Source organism: Felis catus, chromosome A2, assembly GCF_018350175.1.
Source record: "Felis catus isolate Fca126 chromosome A2, F.catus_Fca126_mat1.0, whole genome shotgun sequence".
In the NCBI taxonomy this organism is placed as follows: domain Eukaryota; kingdom Metazoa; phylum Chordata; class Mammalia; order Carnivora; family Felidae; genus Felis; species Felis catus.
This window is the reverse complement of record NC_058369.1, coordinates 74,125,859-74,153,698: the sequence shown is the minus strand read 5'-3', so window position 1 is coordinate 74,153,698 and position 27,840 is coordinate 74,125,859. Positions and strand designations below refer to the sequence as shown.

General features: G+C 38.5%; 1 protein-coding gene and 1 pseudogene across 3 annotated transcripts in view; one reads left to right on the top strand and one right to left on the bottom strand.

The window, feature by feature from the left end:
• SUGCT (succinyl-CoA:glutarate-CoA transferase) overlaps window positions 1-27,840 on the top strand; it is a 760,453-nt gene that overhangs the window by 69,970 nt on the left and 662,643 nt on the right. The gene's annotated exons all lie outside the window — the stretch shown is intronic.
• On the bottom strand, window positions 1,812-2,335 carry LOC109497393 (annotated as a pseudogene).

The following is a 27,840-nucleotide window of genomic DNA, read 5'->3' as shown; positions in this document are numbered from 1 at the left end:
AACCACAAAAATATTCTCCAAAAATGTTGACGACAAAGACATTTTCCAACAAAATACACTGAGAGAATTCACTTAGTAGCAAACTCGTACCAAAAAATTCTACAGGCCCTTCTTCAGAAGGAAAATGAACTTAAATGGGTAAACCTAAATAAATGCTGACTATATAAAACATAATATGTGGGTATTAAAAATATGTATGTATGTACATATACATTAGTACATAATATGTGTAGCATATACACACATATATGACCATAGCAAATAAGTTAGGAGGGGGTAAAAGTGTTCTAATGTCTTTGCACTGTCCAGGAGAAGGATAGAAGAAAAAAAAAAAGATCAGATAGACTGGTAATTCCAAGGATGAATACTACATTTTCTAAGCTAAGAAAATAGAAAAGACAGCTAAAAGAAAAAAAATACAAGGTGGGAGGCATAACTTCTAAACTAATGCAAGGGATAAAGAATGACAACAGATATGCAGCCTATCCAAAAGAAGTTAAGAGAGGAGAGCCGAACATAGAACAGTTGGGACAGATATAAAGGACGTTAGGAGATGATAGAGGAGTTAAAACCAAATAGAAGATACAATTCTTTTTTTTCCTGATGATAGATTCTAAGGTCAATTTATTTTTACAAAAAGAAAAAAAAAGGCAGTCAAAACAATAGAAAGCACATGTAAAGGATGTTGCTGAGTAAGCTTCGAGTGCAGCCTGCCTCTGCAAAGGCTTTGAGTCCAGAGGGAGAGGGAAGGCCTGGTCTCTGGCCTGGCCTGGCCGGCTGCTCCGAAGGAAGGGGCCAGCCGGGCGCAGGCGACCCAGACTGGTGGAGGCTACGGCCGCGTCCAGCCAATCCCAGCCCATTCCAGCTCCGAAAAAGGTCAAACTGCGCCGAGGGAGGGTCGTCGAAGGAGGGTCCCGGTGGGACTGCGCCGCACTGAGGAGCCGAGGGAGCCAGCTCATGACAGGTCTTCAGCGTTGCCTGCAATGACCCGCACATTTTCTCCAGTGGCTGCAGGGAGGAGAGGCATCCTTTGGCCTCCGGAGACCCACTGGCGAGAAATTCCTCCCCCAAGTGTTCGGCCATCCTCTGGTCGGCGGGCCCTCCCCTGGGGCCCCACAGACCGGGTTTCCCTGAGCAGGCCAGGCCCGGCTGGAAGTCAATCACGCAGGCGGATTAGGGTTTGCCCGTTCATTGACGTTTTTGTGGTAACAGCCGGCCAGATTTTTACGTAAGAACTGGGCCTCCCTTTTCATGACTTTTGTTTTTTGTTTGGTTTGGTGGTGAGGAGGAGGTGGTGGGGTGGTGAATAGTGATTTGCTTGTTTTTAAATAAAAAAAAAAAAAAGGATGTTATAAATTGGAGCCGCCAGGGGATTTGAACCAACTCCCACACAGGGCAGTGCAACATGGGAGAAGCCACCAGACAGCCACGAGCTGTCTCCTTGCGGAGGAGACTGGTCTGGGGAAGGGAATGAGTGAAAAATAAACCCAGTGCAAGAAAATGGGAGCTGCAAGGGAACTGCAACCTTTGTTTTTTCTTTCTTTATTTAACCTTAAGGGCTAAATGTAAATGGAAGATTTTGGATAAATTTGGACAAGAAAAGAAACACCACTCTTTCTCTCCTTTTTAAGGAGGCTTCACACCCAGCCCAACGTGGAGTCCAAGGTGGGGGCTTGAACTCAGGACCCTGAGATCATGACCTGAGCTGAGATGGAGAGTCCCACTGCTCAACTGACTGAGCTACCCAGGCTGTCTACTTTTAAAGTAGATTGATGCAGTGATTTTCAAAACAAAGCAGAACTAGAGCATCTTACATTTTTAATCCTTCCTTTACAGGTTACCTAGACTGCTTTTGATTCAGAGAACAGTAGACAGTGAGTAACTGCTGGGAGCAAACGCCAGGTGGCACATGTGTCCTGTTTTGGGGGGTGTCTGAGTGTAGGGGTCTCTGTGCACTGGCTTGTTGCCATCGGTGGCTTCTCCCCGTATTTCTTTGTAGCCTCTGAAGCATTCTTACATAACATTTTACCTCCCTTAGAGTATTCTTTAGCTATAGCTTCCAGCTTTCAGCACAAATTATTGGACAGACCTGCCCCTTTTCATGGTTGTTCCGATGGTCTTTTGTTTTAAAGGTGATCTACAGTGGTTTGAACGTGGACTCTTCTGGAAACTTGACTTCCATCGTGAAGGCCCTCTTATCATATGGAGGCTTGTCAGGAGCAAGAGGCCCTTGCCAAGTCAATAAATTAGCTTCACCAACCTGGGTTGTTAGGTTTTTCATTCTACATCTGCAGATTTCTTCAAGCTCCTTCCTCAGCCTCCTACTGGCCACCATCTTGGATCCGGTGCTGCTCTACAGTTGCTTTAAATATAAAAGGATTAACGTTTCCAGTTAATGTCAGAGATTCTCAGACTAGGTACACACACACACACACACACACACACACACACACACACACACTTTAACTAAAGTATCCTTTTTTTTTGGTTTGTTTTTAAGTACTTTTTAAGTAGGCTCCATACCTAAGGTGGGGCTTGAACTCCAAACCACTGAGATCCCTGCTTGCACTATTGTGTTCTCCAAACAGTGGCCGGAATGACTGCAAAGCAGCCATGTCCCTCTCTTGCTTTACACCCTCCAATAGCTCTCTCAAAAACCCTCCCAAAGCACATGGAATGGGATCCAGACTCCTCTTTGGCCTGTAGGACCCTGCCTGTATCTACGACTGCATCTTACCGTATATTCCTTACTACAGTGCTCACTGAACCTCAGGGACGCTCGTATTCTTTTTGTCCTTCAACCTTCCAAGCTAATGCTTAGTGCTTTTATGCATGACTTTTATGCCTGGAATTTCTTTATCCAGCCCTTCTAATGCTGGATTTATTTGTTTATTTATGTTTAATTTAGGACTCAGGTAAATGTGATCTACTAAGAGAGAGCCTTTCCAACTTTTCCATCTGTGATATTACTTTGACCCTTTTATTGTTTTGAAACTACTTACTATCTACCTGTATGATATATATTTCTAGTTCCATGCAACCACTCTTTGTTTTTTTTATGACTTTCTTTCCCAAAATATTTCTAACAATTTCTGGAAGTACTTAACATGTGTGGTACAAACATTCCTTTGTTAGTGGGTCTTGATTAAGGTCATTTTTCCTCTAAGAGAGAAGTTCTTAATCTGGGCTGCACATTAGTATTACCTGGTATAATTAAAAAAAAAAATAGTGATGCCTAGGCACCTCCCCCATTGAATCAGAATCTCAGAGTGGGCAGGGTGAGGCCTGGGCTCGTATTTTTTTAGAAGCTCACCAGGTAATTCAAACGTGAATCCAGAGTTGAGACTCTGTCTTAGAAGTTAGTTGGGTGCCTGGGTGGCTCAGTTGGTTGAGTGTCCAGTGGCTCAGCTCATGATCTCAGGATCTGGGGGGGGATGGAGCCTCATGTTGGGCTCTGCACAGAGTGTGAAACCTCTCCCTCCCTCTGCCCCTCTGCCCCTCTGCCCTGCTCATGCTTGCTCTCTTGCTCTTTCTTTTAAAAAAGAAAAAAGAAAAAAAGTTAATGGAGGTAGCAGTAGGAGGAGAACAGGAGGGCGGAGAGTATTTTTTGTCACATATAATCTGAGCCCGAAGCTTTCCAGTCCTGCTGCCCTGTCTGTGGCTATTACTGTCCCTATGTTCTGTTGCTTCTGAGGTTCACTGGTTTCTACCAAATGTGATCTACTAATAGAAAGGCTCTAGGGACCTGCCTAAGCTGGAGTCAGTCTCTTTCAGACCACTGGGCTTGTTTCTTTCTGTCTTTGGTGCTGTGCTCATTTTCTAACACTTATTGATACTATGTGTTAAAGATATGATAAGTCCTTGAAATTTTTTTATTTTGGCATAATTTTTTTTAATGTTTTTTATTTATTTTTGGGACAGAGAGAAACAGAGCATGAACGGGGGAGGGGCAGAGAGAGAGGGAGACACAGCATCAGAAACAGGCTCCAGGCTCCGAGCCATCAGCCCAGAGCCAGACGCGGGGCTCGAACTCACGGACCGCGAGATCGTGACCTGGCTGAAGTCGGACGCTTAACCGACTGCGCCACCCAGGCGCCCCGGCATAATTTTAGATGGACAGGAAAGGAGCAAAGATAGTGCAGAGAGTTCATATATACCCTTTACCCCACTTTCTCTGATGTTAACATATAACAATGATACATTTGTCAAATTAAGAAATTAACATTGATATAAGATTTTCTTTTAATTTAATTTTTTAACATTGATATGATATTTTAAATTCCAGGCTTTATTCAGATTTTGCCAGTTTTTCCATTAATGTCTTTTTTTCTGTCCCAGAATCCATTCCAAGATGTTGCATCGCATGCAGTTACTATATTTCCTTAAATTTCTCCAATCTGTGACAGTTCCTCAGGCTTTCCTTGTTTTTATGCCCTTGACACTTTTGGAGAATGCTTGTTAGATGTTTTGTAGAATGTTCCTCACTTTGGATTTGTCTGATGTTTTCCAATGATTCAACTTGGGTAGGGGTGCCTGGGTGGCTCAGTCAGTTCAGCATCTGACTCCTGATTTCAGTTTAGGTCATGATCTCACAGTTCCTGGGTTCGAGCCCTGCATCAGGTTCCCTGCTGACAGCATGGAGCCTGCTTGGGATTCTCTCCTTCTCCTTCTCTTTGTGCCTTCCCCCGCTCATGTGTGTTATGTGCTCTCTCTCTCAAAATAAATGAATAAACTTAAAAAAAATTCTTAGCAAAATAAACCGGGGTGATGGGCTTTTTGGGAAGAACATCACAGAAGTGAAATGTCATTCTCATGGTGTCATGTCAGCAGTATACTATATCAACATGACCTGTCACTGGTGATGTTTACTTTGATCTCCTGGTTAGAGTGTTGTCTGCCAGCTTTCTCCACTATAAATCCACTACTTGTCTCTTTCCGTATTGTATTCTTGGGAATCCAGTCACTAAGCTCAGTCTACTCTCAAGTAAAGGGGACTTAAGGTACATCTTCTGGAGTGGGAGTATCTACAGATATCTGTCATAATTCTGAAAAGAGGATTTGTCCATTCTTGCTCATGTGTTTGTTTACTCATTCGTATCAGTCCATGCTCATGCATATTTGTCTTATTCATTTGGTTATAATCAATTGCTGTTGTTGCTTTGTTGCTAAAATTTCTCCAGCTTTGGCCATGGGTTACACTTTTTAGGTTGGATTCTATGTCTTTTTTTAACATGTCTCCATCTTTTCCTTTCTTTTTCTCTCTGCTGCTCTTTCTCCCTCTGTCTCCCTCCCTGTTTCTCCCTCTCCCCCAACATTTCCTCCTCCCCTTCCTCCTTTTTTCTAACATTACCTTCTGGTACTAGGACATGCTCATCTTGTATTTTCCCTGCCTCAGCCCTGCAACCGAGTGCTTTTTTTTTTATATACATGATCTCATTGAACCCTCAAGATAGCCTTGTGAGGTGGATAGATATTATCTCCATTTTTACTAATTTTGAAATAGAACCCATGTGGTAAGTATCCTAGAGAGAACATGAAACAACACTGTTTGGAACCGAACAGAACCATTTTGTTATTGACCCCTAAGATATACGCCTTCTTCTGAAACGCTCATTCTGAGATAGATTGGTTGAGGAAACACCTATGGGTGTGGTGCAAACATTTTCCCACAATGCTTCTCCCTCCTTCCAGGCCCTTCTATCCCTGGGAACTCAGTAGTAACCAAAACAGTGAAAAATCCCAGCCCTCATAGAGTCTACATTGTTGTGGGATAATAATAGCAATTATTGAGCATATTGAATATTAGGTACTGTTTGTCACTTTAAATATATTAACTGATACAGTCTTTACAACAGCCCTGTGAAGTAACTTCTGTTATCATTCATCATTTTTAAGAGAGAACTGAGGCACGGTGAGGTTAAATCACTAGTCCAAGTTTGCTAGTTAAGTGGCTTGTCCAGGATTGCTCTGCCGTGGAGCCAGACTCTGAACCAGGCACTCTCACTGCCCTGCCTCTATCCCTACACACTCCCTACTGTTGTTTTCCTGTGAGGAAATGAAGCCTCCAGGTGTGAATTACATGTCTGCACTCCAGACCTATGTTTAAACTAATCCCATTTGAATTGTGTTTAATAGAAGTTCCTAATAATTTGGGGGTCAGAGATACAGGTTTTACCCATTTGTGTAGTTCTTTGGTTGTTTCTGTCAGAATGGGGAGAGAGAATTGTGATGCCAGAGGTCACCATCCATGCCTGGAAACCCATTGGATACTTTTTTTTTTTTTTAAGAGAGAGAGTGAGCAAAGGAGTGTGTGCTAATTCATGCATGAGCGGGGTAGGGGCAGAGGGAGAGAGAGAGAGAGAGAGAGAGAGAGAGAATCTCAAGCAGGGTCCACACTTAGCAAAGACCCTGATATGGGGCTCAAACTCACAACTGTGAGATCATGAGCTGAGCTGAAATCAAGAGTTGGATGCTTAACTGACTAGCAACCCAGGCACCCACTTTTTAAAATTCTTTTGAGTGTCGGCCATTTTAATTTTTTTTAAAATTTATTTTGGAGGGGAAGGGGCAGAGAGAGAGAGAGAGAGAGAGAGAGAGAGAGAAGGAGAGAGAGAATTCCAAGCAGGCAGCGCAGAGCCCCATGTGGGACTCAAACTCAGCAACTGTGAGATCATGACCTGAGCAGACAACAAGAGTTGGACGCTTAGCCGGCTGAGCCACCCAGGCGCCCCTGGAACCTCTCTGTTATGAATGGCTCTGGATTTTGGAACGGCTGTTTCTCTATTATTAGTTAACTGAAGGTAGATGACTACAACCCACAGCTCAGACATTTTAGGAAATAGCTGCTTATAATTACCTTTACTGGGAGAGAGATTCTGGATCAACAGTGAAATTTTCTTACAACTTCCATCTATAGGAAAGCCCTGTTCTACTTTCTTTGTTTTGGGAAACAAAAGTGCTTAAAAAAATTTTTTTTTTATTATTTTTCTTGGTGCAGATATATAGATAGCTTACAAGAAAGCATGAAGGGAGGTGGGTGGGGGATGGGCGAAATAGATGAAAAGGATTAAGGGGTACAAACTTGAAGTTATTAAATACACAAGGCACAGAAATGAAGAGAACAGCATAGGGAATACAGTCATAATATTGTAACGACATTGTATGGTGACAGATGGTGAGTACACTTACCATGGTGAGTATTGAGTAATGGACGGAATTGTCAAACCAATATGTTGTACACCTGAAACTATTATAACATTGTAAGTCAGTTGTACTTAAAAAAAGAAAGGCGGAAGCATGAGGGACAAGCTGGCTAAACTTGCTTCAGAAGGGTGTAGTAATTTATTTGTACCCTCTTTATGTAAGAAGGGGGAAGGACTGACAGGGTAGCTAGGAGGCCACATGCAAGGATGTTCCTGGTGGAGTGTTCTTTTCTACCCTGTCCACATGGAGGCTAGCGTTTCCCCTCTCTCCATGCTAGATTGCATGGCTCATTATTTATAGAATCCGTATCTGAATTTAGCAGAGGTTTGCTGCACTGAGGTTTTTAGTTTCTTGCTTTTGTTTCCTGTTACTATGATGAAGCCAGGGTCACAGATACCATGTGAAGTCTCCTCCACCCCCTCCCAGCCAACTTCCCCACCCTGGATTGCTTCCAGAATTACCCTTGTCTTCACTCCTGCTCACAGTGCTTTTGCTTAGATATCAAAGCATCCCAGTATCCTGTCCGTCTACTAATCCTTATGCAATTTCTTCTGTGTTTTGTACCAGGAATTTGTAGGAATTGGAATGGTTATAGAAACAGAAAAGTGAAAGGGACTGATGGAAGACCCAAACTGTGGTTCTGGAAAGCTTTCATTTCTTTATATGCTTTATGGATTCTAGAAGTAGTGACTGTGCCAGGGTACTCTTGGAAAAGAGTGGACAGAGATGTTTGACCACTTGCAATGTGATAATCCTTCTGGAAAAAGAGTGACAAACTGTCACTAGTGTCCCTCGAGTTGGTCATGCATGGTTAGGGAGCTTCATTCCAGGACATTTCACACAGTTTAAAAGAAAGGGATGAAAGCAAGAGATGCTTAGTTTACTCTTCAGAGAACTGTGCACACGTACTACTTTGTGGTAGTAATAGTTCTAGGAAAGAGTGGAGGAAGCTTGACTCCCAGTGCTCCAAATGAGAAAACAGTTTGTAATTGGATGTCATTCATTAATTGTCATTGAATGATCAATCATTTCAGTTATAAAAGTCAGGTCACCTTGTCTCTTGGAGAGGTGGTGGCCGGGCCGTGTCTGTGGATATTTTCCATGGGTGACCTCTCTCCACCAGGCATGCTGGTTGTAGGGGTGTGACAGCTCTTTGCATGTTTAAAGCAAACATTGAGCAGACACAGTGAAACAAAAGTACAAAAGTACAAAATTAAAAAGTCCTTATCAGCAAAGGACCAAAAAAAAACATTACAGATAATACCTTAATGTCGAAATGAAAAGAGACCTTATTAAAAAAATCCCTTTGACCAAACCTTTTTCCTTAGAATTCTAAATCTTTTTTGTTTACTGCCTTATAAAAAGTATCAATTAATTTATTAGGACCTTGTGAAGATGAGGAAGTCTGCCCTAATCTCTGGCTGTTTTTTGTTAGCATAGGAACATGTAGGGGAAAAATATTTTTTCCTATTTATTAGAAGGTGGCCTGTATGGTTCTGGTACAGAATAGGATGTGTATGATCTATCACTCAAGAATGCATCTTAACCCTTTGCACCAATGATATTTTCCATGGAAATTCTCTATGGAACATTGCTTGTTATGTTATCTTCCTTTCAAAGTTCCTTCCTTCCTTCCTTCCTTCCTTCCTTCCTTCCTTCCTTCCTTCCTTCCTTCCTTCTTTCCTTCCTTCCTTCCTTCCCTTCCTTCCTTTCTTTTCCTTATTTTCTTCTTTCTTCCTCTTTCCCTTCCTTCATTTGTTCGTTCGTTCATTCGTTCCTTCGTTCCTTCCTTCCTCTCTCCCTTCCCTTCCCTTCCCCTTCCCCAGTTTTGATCTTTACTATTTCTCTCTATAGTTATTTTGATGGGAGGTTGAGAGAAAGCATACTAGCATGGCTGTCTGCTTCCATGTTAACTCAGAAGTTAGAGAACCAGTTTTGATACATTCCCTGATATTTCATCTGGCTCTAATGATATTCCCAGAGTGTCCCAGATATTTATTTACATCTGGTGCAAAGATAGTATTAATTAAAAACATAAAGCTGGCCTTGGAACTTGACTGTATCAGGAGGAAACTTGGCATTGGTTCAGAGCTTTGTGATAAGTCTGTTACTAAGTACTTTGAGGCTATCAGACCATCAGGCCAAGTGATAGTCCCTGAGTGATGATGGAGGAACGAACTGCTTAATCGAAATTGCATGTGGAGACGACAAAATCTGAAAGTCTCTAATCACTTCATCAAGGCCATTTAACTGAGGGCTGCAACAGAGACTACAATTTATGCAATAATTTCTCATATAGTTTGGGAAATTTTCTACTCCTGGCACAATTCCCCATAAATAAGTAGAAATACCGATTTCCTACAAAGTAAGGTCAGCCTCACTTTAGTTTCTTATTCTAGCATGGTAAATTCTAAATTATTTATTTTTGGATTATCCACAGGGGGAAAAAAAAAGATTGAACCTGAGCTGACTCCCCCTGACACAAAATGTTTGGAATCCTCCTCCTTTGCCATTGTTTGGATTCTTGAAAGAAAATGTAAATTTATCTTAATATGAGTTTAGTTCAAACTGTGAGGAAGATAAGTTTAGTGACATAAAAACATAGATTTGTATTGGGGATACAGTAACTGAACAGTTTTTTTTTTGGGGGGTAGGGGTCTCTGTCTTCACCACCAGTGGAGACACCAAAGATGTGAGTATGGTTAGATCTCCTCTTGACATTTGTTGCTCGTAGAAAAAAATAAAAAGCAGCTTTCCTCTAATATTGGGAAGTATACTTTGAAACTGTTGTTTATTAGACATCTGATTATAGAATAAAGCAGATATTTACATTATCTATGTTTTTCCTTAATGAAAAAAATCTGTTACTGCTTTTTGTCAGTCATAAAAGTGATAAATGTTTATTGTGGGAAATTCTGAAAGTAGAGGGCTATAAAAAAAATAATTATGAGCTACAATGCTACCACCCTGAGATAACAATTGTAAGATTCTTGTGCATTTCCGTAATCATGTTTACACTGAGATTTTTTTAATCGAACATTTAAAGTTTCAAAAGAAATAGTTTTACGAATTTAGAATCTTAAACCAAAGGAAAGGACCCTGAATGGGACCCCTGGGAGGATTTGGTGTTTGTTCCCTGGAGCTTGGTAGATAAGTGGATTGATATGTGATTCATGCCTGAGATTTTTAGAGAGACAGAGGATGTCTGGAGGGCTGTGGTTTGGGAGCCACTGTGGTCTTGCCATTATTTCCTGTGGATCAGGGTGAGAACGAGAAAAACATTGTGTGATTGCTTTAGATCCTGTCCAAGAGGGGAGAAGGAAGCTGGTGGTGTACTAATGACGTCTGGGGATGAGGAAGGATCATAAGTGATTAACTGGAAAAGGGAGAGATTGACCAGTGTAAAGAGACCCTGGAGGTAAGAGACCCCCACTGATGGAGTAGGGGAGGTCTTTGAAGAACCCATTAAAGTACTCTGAAACAAGTAGGCTTTAAACCCCTGCCAAGTCTAGATCACCATGATAGTACCAATTAAGAAGACATTCCCTACTGACCATACCTCTTCTCATTTTTCTCCACCCCCATCCCTTCCAACATATGCCCGAACATGGAGGCATTAGAAACTAAGCATAGCAAATGGGGAAGCTACACAGAGTTGGATTCTGTCATTATTGAACGCTCATGAGTTTTCTTAATGCTACTGATTTCTTGAAAGTAACCTTTACACATGGTAGATATTCAGTAGATACTTATCCAATAAATATTAGTGGAATAAAATGTTGTAACTGATTTACTAGAAATGAAATGATTATCCAAGTTCCTATTTTGGGTTTGAGCACTGTGGTGGGTGTTCTTTTCCTTCCTGAAACTTTGCTTTAAAGTACTGGACTTAGCTTGTCCTGACCTCTTTATAGACTTTGTCTTGTGTCTTCCCAAGTGCTACTCTCATTGCAACTTTAGGGTGAGTCGTCTGGCAACATTGTGAGGGAGAATAGTGTAATATAGTGTTTTAAAGTTATTGAGGCTTTTCTTCGAATATCTTCCATAGAAGCCTAACACAGATAAAGGTAGAGCTGCTCAGATCAAAGCAGGGCAAAGAGAGCAGGGGGCATTGTCCCCTATACAGTAGACTGGTTCAAACATTGGCTCTGTCACTTACTACTTACGTGGTTTTGAGTAAGTTACTTAACCTTTGCAAGTGCAATTTTCTCATCTGTAAATTTGAGGGTCATTGTAAGAAAGGGTTATTATAAAGGTTGTTACAGGGTTATTACAAGGGAGTGCTCAGGAAATGTTAGCTATTCCTCCTTGGCCACTGCTGCCTTCCGCTCCTCATCTTCCTCTTTATTTTCCTTTTCTTCCTTAAGCACAGGGCCGAGTTTAATGGTGTATAGGTGTGTGTTAGAACTCATTACTTATAGTTTATTATATGTTTTGATCTTTACTATTTCTCTCCATAAGTATTTTGATGGGAGGTTGAGAGAAAGCATACACACTAGCATAGCTGTCTGCTTCCATGTTAACTCAGAGGTTAGAGAACCAGTTTTCTGCTTCCCATCCAATCCCATGGACTTGGATATACAAATACTTTTGCTTTATACTTCTTTCTGCTTCTATCTATCTATCTATCTATCTACTAATCTGTCGTCTATCTACATTTTTTAAAGTTTATTTATTTATTCTGAGAGAAAGAAAGAGAACGACAGCATGAGTGGGGTAGGGGTAGAGAGAGGGAGAGAGAATTCCAAGCAGGCTCCATGCTATCAGCACATAAACTGTGAGATCGTGACCAGAGCCAAGATCAGGAGTCTGACACTTAAACTACTGAGTCACCCAGATGCCCCTGTCTACATTTTTTATGAACCCAATAAGAGTAAGCTACAGCCATGTGATGCCCATTTCCCATAAATTTTTTAGTTTGTATTTCATAAAAACATAGAATTCTGTTATGTAACCAATTACCAAAATCAGGAAATTAACATTGAAAAATACTATCGTACAATTTTCAGACTTAACTGATGTTTTATCTATTGCCCCATTAATGTCTTTTTACAGGAAAAGAAAGAAAACCTAGGTTGCATTGTATTCAATTGTCATGTCTCTTTAGCCTCCTTTCATCTGGGCCTATCTTTGTAGCATTTGAGTCTTTCTGTGTGATTCCTGGCATTGACATTTTTGAAGAGTGTAGGTCAGTTATTTAGTAGACTATCCCTCAATTTGGATTTGTCCGATATTTCTTCATGAAGAGATTCAAGAGAGGTCTTTTGACCTTCATGCCACAGAAGGGATGCTTAGTTCTCAGTGCATTGTCAGGAGGCACATGCTTTTTTTTTTTTTTTTTTTTTTTTAATATGAAATTTATTGTCAAATTGGTTTCTTTTTTTTTTTAATATGAAATTTATTGTCAAACTGGTTTCCATACAACACCCAGTGCTCATCCCAACAGGTTCCCTCCTCAATGCCCATCACCCACTTTCCCCTCTTGTCCACCACCCGCCCCCCCCCCCCCCCCGTTTATTCTCAGTATTTAGGAGGAACGTGCTTTTTTTTTTTTAATTTTTTTTTTAACGTTTATTTATTTTTGAGACAGAGAGAGACAGAGCATGAACGGGGGAGGGTCAGAGAGAGAGGGAGACACAGAATCTGAAACAGGCTCCAGGCTCTGAGCGGTCAGCACAGAGCCCGAAGCGGGGCTCGAACTCACAGACTGTGAGATCGTGACCTGAGCCGAAGTCGGCCGCTTAACTGACTGAGCCACCCAGGCGCCCCTAGGAGGAACATGCTTTTGATTAGTCTATTACTAGCAATGTAATTTTGACCATTGGGTTTAGGTGGTAGTTTCTACAGGGTAAAGTTATTGTTTTCTCTTTTACAGTTAAAGGGAGATGTTGTAATGGGTGAGGGACAGTATACTTTGAGACTTTGTAAATATTCTGGTATTTGCTTAAGCTACCATCCACTACTTTTGTCATATATTGATAGTTCTTACTTGAGTTTACCATTGTTATGATGATGTTAGTGATTTTCTAATTCTACCATTCCTTCTACATTTATTAGTTGACTTTCTACAGTAAGGAAGAGCTTTTCCTTTCCTTTATTTACTTATATCGGGGTTGACTCTTGAATTCATATTTTATTCGATCAGTTCCAATCCTTTATTCTCACTATATATTTTGGTGCTCAGATTGCCCCAGATTTGGCCACTGGGAAGACCTTCAAGATGTCCTCTGTATTCTTTTGATATGTGCTCACCATCTTTTGAGCACTTTCTGATGTTTTGGCATGAGATGGTCTAGGTTTATCCTGTTTTGTGTCCCCCCCCCACTCCTGCCCTGTCCCAGTCCTGGAACTGACCATTTCTCCAAGGAGCCCTGATTCCACTGAGTGGAGAATGGTATTTACAAACCAAGATCTAAGCACTAGACGTCCTCATAACTGCAAACTTTTAAAAGCTTCCGTCAACTTATTTTACAAGTGATTATTTTCACCAGTGCCATTACATGTTATACTATTCCTCTTGATTTCATGTTATTTTCCTGCTTTTGGATTTATTGTATACACATATAATACTATGTGTATTTGCTTATTTTGGAAACATTGGTTATCCAGAAGTCTGTACTTTTGGAAAGACTTTAATTATTTGCGATTTTGGGCAGTTCAAGGATTACCGGATTTTATTTGATATCTTTCTTACTTGGGTTACTGTTATCCTTTTTTCCCCTCATTGATCTCTATTAAATAAAGATGTAGACTGTACTTAATTGAATATTTTTTTCTTGGCAATGAACGAAGGCTAAAGGTGATTCTTGTTAATTTGTTACTCAATCGAGTTATCTGTTTATCTGGATTTAATTTGAGATGATGTTTAGTCTCTCAAAAGAGGTCAGTAATGAACATTTTTATGTTCTTTGCCTAGAATGTTCTTTCACAGTCTGACGTAGTGCTGCTGTTTGGGGTGTGGGGATCTAGCTATAGGGAGTTGGTTTTACGTGAGAGTCTGGCTCAATTTTTATTTTCTTTTCAACTCATAGGGTGTGTTTTATCTTTCTGATGTTTAAAATTTGATTTTGTACCTGAAAATGAAGAATATATATAGCAATAGTCATTCTGTTTGTTCTTTAATGATTTTTATGGGCATTTGTCAGAATGTGAACTGTATTTGTCTAATAGAAAATATTGACTCTTGGGATATGGATGTAACTACTACTATAGTTTCTTTAAAATAGATCCCGTGAAAATATATTTGGATTCTTAATTTCAGGACAAATTCTGCAATTTATTTTCATTATTTAAAATTTTTTTTTAACGTTTATTTACTTTTGAGACAGAGAGAGACAGAGCATGAACGGGGGAGGGTCAGAGAGAGAGAGAGAGGGAGACACAGAATCTGAAACAGGCTCCAGGCTCTGAGCTGTTAGCACAGAGCCCGACGCGGGGCTCGAACTCACGAACCATGAGATCATGACCTGAGCCGAAGTCGGACACTTAACTGACTGAGCCACCCAGGCGCCCCTATTTTCATTATTTAAATTTGGTTTGTAATAGTGTTTTTCCCTCCCTACTTGAATAAGTCTTAAGGAATTTAGGATAATTTGTGTGTGTGCGTGTGTGTGTGTGTGTGTGTGTGTATGCACGTGATTGAGGTGTAGTTAAGTCACTTTTAGCATGATGCACTGACATGATCATGACAGTCTTTGAAACTGTAGATTCCTGTTGGATGATGGAATTATTGAAGAGTTTTGATCTCTTTTCCATAAAAAAACATTGTGTATATTATAGACAAGATTACCCAGTTTTGATGCCTCCCTGTGATAGAGAGTGAGGAGTCTAATTTCAAAGATTATTGAGGGAACAAACCTAGTGATTAATATATCAAATTTCTGGTCTTTGAACAATGTGTGCGCTTTTGATACTCATGGAAATATTTTGTAAAAGTGGTTACACAGTAATGAATGTCAACAGTTTGATAATTATATATAGAATCACAGTAAGCAGCTGTGTGACTTCGGGTAAGGCACTTAGTCTCTCAAAATTTCATTTTTCTCAATGGTAATTAAAATACCTCATGTAGGTTTCATGAGACTTAAACATGTACAGAGCACCAGCACAGTTCCTGGCACATAGCAAGTGCTCTGTACATGTTAACTATTATTATTGGATTAATTGTATAAAATAGAAAGTGGCCAAGAAGATTCTTCAGAATAGAATAAAACTCTCCTGTTTGGATGAAGGAGAACCCGATTGGGAAACTGAAAACTTGAGTGTTCGTTCTAGTTTTGCTGTTGATAGGCTTTATGACTTTGGGCAAGTCAGTTAATTTCTGTAGGCCTCAGTTTTCTCATTTGTAAAGCCATAATTTTTGCCCCAGACCCATTCAGCTCAAATATGCCTTGGTGAACTTTCAGGCATACAAAATGAAATTTTCCTATCATTGACAATTGATTTTTTGACATTTTATTGTAGAAAAATTTAAAGTTACAGGAAAGTAGACAGAAGAGTATAATGGCTCTTGAGGTACACCCATAATCTCTTTATGACCAATCTTATTTTGTCTATAATCCCACATATTCTCTCTCCCCTGATTATTTAAGAACACATCTCAGATTTTACATAATTTCATTTCTAAATACCTCAGAATATATCCAAAAAAAGGGTTATTTTTAAAGCATCAACACTCAGTGTCATCACATGTAAATAAAAAAAGGACTATAATTCCTTAATATTATTAAATATTCAGTTGGTGTTCCAATTTTCCCAATTCCCTCCCTCTTTTTCTTTATAGTTTGTTAATTTTGAACTGGCATCCAAATGAAGTCTAGTCACTGCAACTGATTGATATGTTTCTTAAATCTTCTTTAATTTGATAGTTCCTCCTCAATCTTGTTTTTCCTGCAACTTTTTTAAAAATTTTTAAATGTTTATTTATTTTTAAAAGTGAAAAAGCATGAGCAGGGAAAGGCAGACACACACACACACACACACACACACACACACACACACACACAGAATCCAAAGCAGGTTCCAGGCTCTGAGCTGTCAGCACACAGCCCCACATGGGGCTGGAACTCACAAACCATGAGATTATGACCTGAGTCAAAGTCAGACACTTTGGCTCAACTGAGCCACCTAGGTGCCTCACAACTTATTTGTTTAAAATATCAGTTTATTTATCTTGGTGCCCATGTGTTTAATTTTGTTGTTGTTCTTTAAAAAATTGGCATCTGCAGGTTTGCTCAGATTTTGGTTTGATTTTTTTTGTTGTTAAGGATATTTCATAGAGGGGCTCCTGAGTGGGTCTGTTGGCTAAGTGTTGGACTTCTGATTTTGGTTCAGTCGTGATCTCATGGTTCATGGGATCAGGTCCCATGTCGGGCTCTGTGCTGACAACACGGAGCCTGCTTGGGATTCTCTCCCTCCCTCTCTCTCTGCCCTTCCTCTGCTTGCACTCTCTCTCTCTCAAAATAAATAAATAAACATTAAATAGAAGGGTATTTCACAGAAGGTGATGTGTAGTTCCATTAGGAGGCATATAAGGGCTGGCTGTTGCTCTCTTTGTGATGTTAGAAGCCATTGATGATGATTGCCTACATCCGTTAATTCATTAGGAATTATGAAATGATAATATCCTAATTTTGCCAGTCCTTCTTCATATATTGGTTGGGAAATTTGTATAAAAGAATATCCTCTCATCAACTATTGGATTAGTATTTGACAAGCAAAGGCAACACAGATGTAAATTCTTTCCTTTTATTCACCAATTGTCATAATAACAAATTTATTCCCTATTATCCTCCAAGGGTGACTGATGATTTAAAAAATATCATTATGAATTCTCAAAATTTGCCATATTTGATGTGTTTCAGTCCATTGCAGCTATTATTTTGATTCATACTCAAAATTGTCTCATCTTTGGTCATTGCAGGCCAGTTCAAGTTGGCATCTGCATATTTTTTTGACATGCCTCAGTAGTCTTTGATAGGATCCTTGATTTCTGGCCAAACAAGATATTCTAGGTAAATTTTGTATGTTTCCTGCTCTATCCTGGGATCAACCATTTCTCCATGAATCCTAGTTCCTTTTAGTAGGAAATGGCATTTAGAGACCACAGTCTGGATACTAAGAATGCTCATTGCCACTGGGTTAGTCTTTGGTTCTAGGCCTTTTCAGTGGACAGATAAGAAAATAAATATCCTTTAAAAATAAAATCAATTATTAGTTCATAATCTATCATTTTAATTCAGAAACATTTTGTACATGAGAAAATGAGCAAAGAAAGAAACAAAGTTCAGATACAGTTGACCCTTGAAAATGTGGGGGTTAGGGCTGTTGACTCCCCCCCACCCCATGCAGTTGAAAATCTATGTATGACATTTGACATCCAAAACTTAACTACTAATAGCCTAATTACTGTTGCCTGGAAGCCTTATCAATAACATAAACAATAGATTAGCACATATTTTGTATGTTGTGTGTATTATATACTGTACTTTTAAATAAAGTAAGCTATAGAAAAGAAAATTTTATTAAAATCATAAGGGGTGCCTTAGGTGGCTCAGTGGGTTAAACATCCAACTCTTGATTCAGCTCATGTCATGATCTTATGGTTCAGTTAGTGAGTTTGAGCCCTGCATCTGGCTCTGTGCTGACAGTGCAGAGCCTGCTTGGGATTCTCTCTGTCTGCCTCTCTCTCTATTCCTCCCCTACTTGTGCTCTTTCTCTCTTTCAAAATAAATAAATAAACTTAAAAAAATTATAATGAAGAGAAAATATATTTATGGTACTGTGCTGTATTTTTGGAAGAAATTTGCATGTAAGTAGACGTGCACAGTTCAAAGCTGTGCAGTTGACCAACTGTATTAATATACGTTTTTAAGGATTACATTATTTGCTATAAAATATTTTATTGCCTTCTGATCTTCTTTGGTAAATAATCTATTGTTGGAGTTTCTGTAGCTGCTGGAATAGTAGTATTAACTATCTAGATAATAGCCATAGTATTAACTTTAAACATACTCCTCTTTTGTTTTGAATTTATCAACAGGATAGATAGTAGTCCTCTTTGAAACCTCCTTCTTTATTGTCCATAATAGCCATTATTGACTAAGTCTGTATCTTGAGGAGGTTTATATTTCCTAGACAGATGGGGGAGGTGGGGATCACAAGTAAAATGGCATGTACAGAGAGAAGCCCAGAGTTAATGAAAGAGCCTTGCATATTTGGAGAGCAGCTATACTGAATATGAATTGTTTTGGAGGAGTGACAGGAGATAAGATGTAAGGGGTAGTTAGAGGCTAGGTCACAAAAGACTCAGTTGGTCATACTAAGTAATTTTTATACTATAGGCAACTTAATAAGAATTTAAGGGGCACCTGGGGGGCTCAGTCAGTTAGCATTGGACTTTGGCTCTGGTCGTGATCTCGTGGTTCATGAGTTTGAGTCCTGTGTCAGGCTCTGTGCTGACAGCTCAGAGCCTGGAGCCTGCTTCAGATTCTGTGCCTCCCTCTCTCTCTGCCCCTACCCCACTTATGCTCTCTCTCTCTCTCTCAAAAATAAATAAAACATTAAAAAATTTTAATGAAAGAAATGATCAGAATTATGTATTTGAAAGATCTTTGTAGCCATGTAAAGAACAAACTGAGACAGGGGGACCAGTAAGTAAGCTATTGCAATGTATAAGGACTTAGATGGATTGAGAGTTACTTAACAGATCAAATAAGGAATTAGTGACCAATTGGACATGGGCAGGAACTGAAAGAGTCCAGGATGACTTTTAGGTTTTGGAGTTGTGTAAATGTGTGGGTGAAGTTTCATTCAGTGAAACAAAAGTGGTCTCCCAGTCTGGATTGGTGATCTTGAGGGTGAATGTGCTGGGGTAATACTTTCTGTTTAGGGCATCTTTAAACTTGTGGTGCCTTCGATTTTTTGGTGGAGATGTCTGTACACACACAAGCAAACATCTTTGTGTATAAGGATTCAGACTTGGGTTAAAATCTTAGTTCTGCTACTTCTTATCTGTATGACCTTGGATGGGTCACTTAACCTTTTAAGCCTCAGATTTATAATTGTAAAAAAGGGATAATGGTACCTAACTCATAAGGGTCTTATGTGAATTAAGTGATTCTATTGGACAAAAATCTATCAGTGTCTACTACATAGTAACTTGATAAATCGTCATTATTATTCTAGATAGGGTGTTGCCAGTATCTTGTTTGAGGCCACGGTATGGATGAAATTCATTAGAACACTGAGAATAAGAGAGGGGGCCAAATATGTATGGACTCTTGGGGAATGTCAGCGGTTGAACCTGGGAAATTTAGTTTGCCTGGACCTTCCCACACTGTTCCTTTCCCCAAGCCCCAAACAGGTTATTTCAGGTATTACTAGAGGAGGTACAATTTAATCTTTGTGTTATAGCCAGTAGTAAGATAAGTGTTATTTTTATTTCCCTAGCTTATTTATTTATATTCATTCATTTGTTTAACACACATTTACTGAGATACTGGTAGACATTAAACTAGGTGCTGAAGGAATCGCAGAGAATATTCACCTCGGTCACAGCTCTCATGGGGCCAACATTCTAGAGGGGAGATATATATTCATGTAAAAAATTAAACATCAGATAGTGATAAGTACTTTAGAGAGACTGAAAATATGATAAAGTGCTAGGGAGTTCCTAGGAGTCTATTTTAGATTGGGTAGTTAGGGAAGGCCTTTTTGAAGAGGGTATGTTCAGGATGACATAATCAGTAGTAGCCAGGCATGGGAAGACTGGAAGAAAGAACATTCTCGGTAGTGCAGGATCTCCAGGATGGAAATAAGCTGTGGGTGTATTCAGAGAACAGTAAGAATAACAGGGGGACTCAAGGTAGAGGGCAGTGGGAAAACTGATGAGATTAGTCCAGAGAGCAGGCAAGAACTAAGACACGGACATGAAGAGTTTGGATTTACTCTAGATGGCTTGGAAAGCCCCTAGAAAGCTTTAGGCAGGAAAGTAGGACACACTGATTTAGATTTTAGGAAGATCACCAGGAACACAAGAGGCAAGCATGAGGGCGAGAGACCAGAGCAGGAGGCTAATGATGAGAGATGCTGTGTTTCGTTCCCCCCCTTTTCTTTTTATTATCAGGCCAAAGCTGCATGCTGGAGCTCATAGTTGCTAGGAAGCCTCATAGCTGTCCTTGAACTGATCCCCAGCAGGAGAGTTATACTGATGATGCAGGTGCCGTGGGCCTGGAGTAGATAGATGCAAGCAATGGTAACTTGCAGAGGGTCCTTTAACCTGCCTCTTCACTAGGGGTGCATGAACGGGGTTTGAAATGTTTTGTTGTTTTCTTCTGGGGAGGAGTTCTAACTTCTTGCCAGTTTGTCAGAGGGGTGTTTGACCTTCAAAAGGTTAACCTTTGATAGCGTGTTGAGCACTGTGGGAGGTGTCATAGGAGTTATAGAAAACAAAAGCACCCGTGGGAGCTCCTGCTTTCTAAGTGCTCGTAAGTTAAGGACAAAGGGAAAACACAGATATAATTAAGAAGAAAAATGGTGAAGCCAGGAGCGGGCAGACCAGATCATGTGGTATTCAGGACAAATATTAAAAGAAGAAATCTTTTCCCTTTAAGTTTCTTTTCCTCATAGTTTTGCTTGTAGGTCTAGAAATGCGTTTTACTTTATGGTCAATGTTCATAAAAGCCACAAGATGGCGAGGTTGCTCCTTAAAATGAATGTGAATGAGTTAAGGGGTGGGAGAAGAGAGAGAGGAGAGAGAGGGAGAGAGAGAGACAGAGAGAGAGGGAAAGAGAGAGAGAGAGAGAGAGAGAGAGAGAAGAAAGAAAGAAAGCGAGAGAAAGATAAATTATTAATAAATCAATCTTCACGTTGCCAACAGAGTAATCTTTACAAAATACTATTTGATAATATCAGTTCCCAGCTTTAAAACAGCTCAGAGTCTGGAGCCTGCTTCAGATTCTGTATCTCCCTCTCTCTCTCTATCCCTCTCCTGCTTGTGCTCTTCTCTGTCTCTCAAAAATAAATAAATGTTAAAAAAATTAAAAAAAAAACCCTTTCGGGGGGTGGGAGGGAGGGTGATGGGTATTGAGGAGGGCACCTTTTGGGATGAGCACTGGGTGCTGTATGGAAACCAATTTGACAATAAATTTCATATATTGAAAAAAAATTAAAAAAAATAAATAAAATCTTGGAAACAGAAAAAAAAAGGACCATAGTCAAAATGTAAAAAAATAAAAATAAAAATAAAAAAAATAAAAAGAAACAACAACAACAACAACAAAACCCTTTCTATTTATTATCAGAAATATTGGTTAATAGTCCTGGTAGTCAGTATTCAGATAGTTAAGGTTAAGTGTAGGATGAAAAGGTGGAATAATTTTTGACTCATATTGTTGCAGGATGATCAAGTGCAACAGTCAAGAAAGAGTTCTTGAGAGGTTGTACAGTGCAACTTACGAAATTTATTTAAGTAGCACAGGGACAGGACCTGGGGACAGAAGGAGCCCCACTTTTTGCTGTATGAAGCTGGTGATTATATGCTTAGTGCTTAATGGTGAGAGGACATACCGGGCATATTAGATCATAACTGTCTTCTTCAAATTTCTACTCATAAAACTACCTTTACACGATTTCCCTCATACTTATCGTTCAGTTCGATATTAACTATCAGTGGGATGTACAGGCAGTCACGAGACCCTTTAAGATAAATGTAGCAACCAGCACATGTTTGATCCTTGTCAGCACTACACAGGCTATAGGTCAGCCTTCTGGGCTAAAGGTGAACATTTTTCTGCTCCTGACCCTCGTCAGTATTACAAAATATATATATTTTATTATTGTCCGCTTCTTCTCCAAAACGAACATATGCAAGCTTTCAAGTACAAAAATTTTCAATTTTTATGTATTATTAAATAACGTAATTGCAATGCTTAGAATATTTATTGTCATCATTTCAACATACCTCAAGGTAGTTTTCTTTTTGTTATTCTCAACATGTTGTGGAAAGGGTAAGCTACTGCATTATTAGTATACTGATTAAGGCATATCTATTAATGAAGTGTATTTAGCCCTTGATGTAAAATACACTTTGCTTATGCTGTCTTACCAAATAAAATCCTCATAAGAAATCTATAAGTGTGAATATTGCCATTTTACAGATGAGGACATTGAGGCTCAGGAAGATCAAATAAATTGCTGACGATTTAGTAGTTGGCAAAACTATAATGTGGATCCATGTTTTTTTTCAGTCCTGAAAACTCATCTTCTGACTCAGTATGCCCTACTGTCTCCATGAGAGCAACTACATCTCTCTTTAAAAGAAGTACTTGGGGGCACCTGGGTGGTTCAGGTGGTTAAGTGTCCAACTCTTGGTTTTGGCTCCGGGCATGATCTCATGGTTTGTGAGTTCAAGCTGCATGTTGGCCTCTGCGCTCACAGAAAAAAATAGTTAAAAGAAGTTAGATGAAAAAAAAAAGTACTTGGAAGTTGTAATTTAAAGTAATTTGGTATTTGTGCTTCCTCTTTGTTGTAAACTGAACAAGAAAATTTGTATCACAAGGCCACTATTTTGGTGCACTTTTATTTAGCCTGTTGTTTGTTTTTCTGAGCATATTTTCCTGCAGGCCTTTATTTAGAAGACTCCATATAGAGTTGTGCTGATGGGCCTTGATTGATTTGAGGGATTTGGACTCCTAATTCCTGAGCACCTGAGAGTGGACTGAAACTTAATTCCTTCTCTTGACTTCCTGTTGAGCTAACAGGTTTTTTTAAATTTTAATTTTTATTTAACTTTTTTGGAGAGAGAGAGGGTGGGGACAGAGGGAGAGGGAGAAAGAGAATCTTTTTTTAACGTTTATTTACTTTTGAGACAGAGAGAGACAGAGCATGAATGGGGAAGGGGCAGAGAGAGAGGGGGACACAGAATTGGAAGCAGGCTCCAGGCTCTGAGCCATCAGCCCAGAGCCTGACATGGGGCTCGAACTCACGGACCGTGAGATCGTGACCTGAGCTGCAGTCGGACGCTTAACTGACTGAGCCACCCAGGCGCCCCATGAGAAAGAGAATCTTAAGCAGGCTCTAAGCTCAGTGTGGAGCCCAGCTTGGAGCCTGATGCATCGCTCGATCCCATGACCCTGAGATCATGACCTGAGCTGAAATCAAGAGTCAGATGCTTAACCAACCAAGCCACCCAGGCGCCCCAACGTTCCTCTCTTATGGTGGAGCTTTTCTCTGCTCCAGGGGGCCTGTTTTATGTTGGAGATACCAGCTGTTTAAAAACTATTGTGTGGAATACTGGAAGGCTGGTCTAGAGCGCCCTTTACAGTTGTAAATTAGCTGCCCTGGAATATAAATTCACTCCTAACGCTTGGTATTAATTTTTGTATTTCTGGAGAAATATTGCCTTATGCTTTATTTCCCATTATATTCCCTTCATATCCCATTTTTGCTTTTTTAAAGATTTAAAAAGTAACAGTTCAGAATTTACAGGTTTTGTTTCTGAAACTGGAACACCAGCATGGCAGAGTCTAGGATTTTGTGTGAATAGTTTTTACCTGAGTCAAGACTTTTTATTGTTTTTACTTTGTTCTTCATATAATAGTTTTAGCTGAAAAATAAGTGTAATGGAAAGAAGATTGTCTATGAATAAATAATTATGGAAGTTGCTAATGGATTTATTATATGATTCTTCCAACTTTTATTTATGTGAAACTTTCCATAATAAGGCATATAGGAGATACCTGTTGTGACATCTTTTCTGTCATCGGTACTGATAAATATAACTTAATCTTGAACCACTTTAATTTCTTAATACTAAGTGATAATTTTATCTGGAGATTTTGTTTTACATATCCATCTTTTTTTTTTCTTTTTTCCCAAGCTAAATGAGAAATAATTGACAAAATTGTATATATTCAAAATGCACAATGTGTTTCCATATCTTTGCTATTGTGAATAATGCTGCACTGAATATGAGAGTACACATACCTTCTTGAGATACTGATTTCATTTCCTTTGGATATATACCCAGAAGTGGTATCATATGGAGTTCTATTATTAATTTATTTTTCTGAGGAATTTTCATAATGTTTTCCATAATAGCTATACCAACTTACATTCCTACCAACAGTGCTCAAGGGTTCCTTTTTTTTTTCTAGAACCTTGCCAACATTTGTCATCTCTTGTCTTTTTGATAATAGCCATCCTAACAAGTGTGTGGTGATATCTCATTGTGGGTTTGATTTGCATTTCCCTGATGATTAATGAAGTTGAGCATCTTTCATGTACCTATTGGTCTCTTGTTATGTCTTCTTTGGAAAAATGTTTATTCAGGTCCTTTGTTCATTTTTAAATCAGATTATTTGTTTTTTTTTTTTTTCTATTTGGTTGTATGAGTTCCATATAAATTTTGGATATTAACACCTTATCAGGTTACATGGTTTGCAAATACTTTCTCCCATTCTGTAGATAGACTTTTCATTTCTGATTGTTCCCTGTGCTTTGCAGAAGCTTTTTAGTTTAATGTAATTCCATTTGTCTATTTTAGCCTATGTTTTCGGTGTCATATCCAAAAAATTATTGCCAAGGGCAATGTGAAGAAGCTTTCTCCTTATGTTTTCTTCTAGAACTTTTATGATTTCAGATATTACAGTTAAGTATTTAAACCATTTTGAGTTGATTTTTGTGTATAGTGTAATATAGGGATACATTTCATTCTTTTGCATGTGGATATATATATATATATATATATATATATATATTTGTATTTATATTTATATTTATATACATATATGCATATATATATATTTTTTCCCCCAGCACCACTTATTGAACAGAATGTCAATTAGCATTGTGTGTTCTTGGTACTCTTGTCAAAGATTAGTTGACCATATATTTGTGGTTTTTGGGGGGCTCTGTATTCAGTTCCATTGGTCTATTTGTCTGTTTTTATGCCAGTACCATGTATTGTTTTGATTACTGTAGCTTTTAATATATTTTGAAATCAAGAAATGTGGTGTTTCCAGCTTTGTTCTTATTACTCACAATAGCTTTGGCTATTTAGGGTCTTTTCTGGTTTCATATAAATTATAGTATTATTTTTTTAATTTCATAAAAAGTGCCATTGGGATTTTGATACAGATTGTGTTGAATCTGTAGGTGGCTTCGGGTAACACTGACATTTTAACAATGTTAATTCTTCCAGTCCAAGAGCTTGGGGAATCTTTCCATTTAATATGTCTTCTTCAGTTTCTTTCATTAATGTCTATAATTTTGAGCGTACAGATCTTTTATCTTTTTGGTTAATATATTACAAATGTTTTATTGTTTTGATACTGTTGTAAATAGGGTTGTTTTCTTAATTTCTCTTTCATATAATTTGTTGTTAGTGTATAGAAATGCAGCAGATTTTTGTATATTGAGTTTGTATCCTGAAATTTTATTAAATTTGTTTATTTTCACAGTTTTTGGTGGAGTCTTAAGGGTTTTCTATATGTAAGATTGTATCATTCACAGACAATTTTACTTTTCCTTTCTGCTTTGGATGCACTTTTTTTTTCTTCAATTAATTTGCTTAATTACTCTGGCTAGGTCCTCAAATACTATGTTGAATAGAAGTGGTGAGAGTGGGTACTATTTTCTTGTTCCTGATTTTAGAGGGAAAGCTGATAACTTTTCACCATTTAGTATGGTGTTAACTCTGGTTTTGTCATATATGTCCTTTATTAGGTTGTGGTACATTCCCTGTATACTCAATTTGTTGAGAGCTTTTATGATAAATGGATGTTGAATTTTGTCAGATGCTTTATCTGTATCTATTTACATGATCATATGATTTTTATCCTTCATTTTGTTGATGTGATGTATCACATTGACTGATTTGTGGGTGTTGAACCATCCTTGCATTCCTGGAATAAATTCCACTTGATCTTGGTGTATTTAAAATGTTCTGTTGGATTCAGTTTGCTAATTTTTGTTGAGATTTTTACATCTATGTTGATCAGGGTTATTAGCCTGTAATTTTCTTTTCTTTAGTGTCCTTGTTGGTTTTGGTGTCAGGATAATACTGGCCTTGTAAATGAGTTTTGAAGCCCTCCTCTTTTAGATTTTGGCAGTTGTCCAATATATAGGTTGTCCAATTTGTTGTTGTATAATTGTTAATAATAGTCTCTTGTGTCTTTTGTATTTCTGTGGCATCAGTTGTAACTTCTCTTTCATTTCTGATTTTATTTATTTCAGTTCTGTCTCTTTTTTTCCCTTGGTTATTCTCACTAAAGACTGTCTATTTTGTTTATATTTAAAAAAAAAGAGGGGCGCCTGGGTGGCGCAGTCGGTTAAGCGTCTGACTTCAGCCAGGTCACGATCTCGCGGTCCGTGAGTTAGAGCCCCGCGTCAGGCTCTGGGCTGATGGCTCGGAGCCTGGAGCCTGTTTCCGATTCTGTGTCTCCCTCTCTCTCTGCCCCTCGCCCGTTCATGCTCTGTCTCTCTCTGTCCCAAAAGTAAATAAACGTTGAAAAAAAAATTAAAAAAAAAAAAAGAGATGTTAGTTTCATTGATCTTTTCTGTTATCTTTTTAGTCTCTATATGTTCCGATTTTGGTTATTTCCTTCTGTCTGCTAATTTTGGGCTTAGTTTGTTCTTCTTTTCCTAGTCCTTGAGGTGTGAAATTAGGTTGTTTATCTGAGATCTTTCCTTTTTCTCAATGTAGGCATTTATCACTGTAAACTTCCCTCTTAGAACTGCTTATATATTATATATTACAAGTTTTGTTAAGTTGTATTTGCATTTTTATTTGTCTCAAGATGTTTATTTATCTTTTGATTTCTTCTTTGACCCATTGGTTGTTTAGGAGCATGTACATAAATATTTACAAGTGTTATATCCTCCCATTGGATTGACTTTTTTTTAATCATTACAGAATACCCTTGTTTATCTCTTATTAGAGTCTTTGGCTTAAAGTCTATTTTACTTGATATAACTATAGCTACCCTTGCTTTCTTTTGGTTTCATTTGCATAGAATATTTTTTCTATCTTTTCATTTTCAATCTGTGTGCTTAAAGTTTAAGGAAGTCTTTAGTAGGCAGCATATAGTTGGGTCTTTTTTTTTTTAAATCTAAGCTACTCTATGTCTTTTGATTAGAGAACTTAGTGCATTTGTATTAAAGTAATTATTGATAGGTAAGGACTTAACTGTGTCATTTTGTTAATTGTTGTCTGGTTGTTTTGTAATTGCTTTGTTTCTTCCTTTCTCTTTTGTTTTCTTCTTTTATGATTTGATGATTTTCTGTGGTGGTATGCTTAGATTTCTTTCTTTTTTGTGTAGCTGTTATAGGTTTTTGCTTTCTGTTACCATGAGGCTTACATAAAACATCTTATAATTATAGCAGTCTATTATAAGTTGATAACAACCTAATTTAGATGTATACAAACATTTTTACATTCTTTCCTGACATTTTAATATTTTGATGTCACAGTTTATATTTTTTTATATTATGTATCTATTTAGAAATTACTATAAGTCAGGCAGAGAAAGACAGATACCATATGTTTTCACTCTTATCCTGAGAAACTTAATAGAAGACCAGGGGGGATGGGCAGGGGGAAAAAAAAGTTACAGAGAGAGAAGGAGGCAAACCATA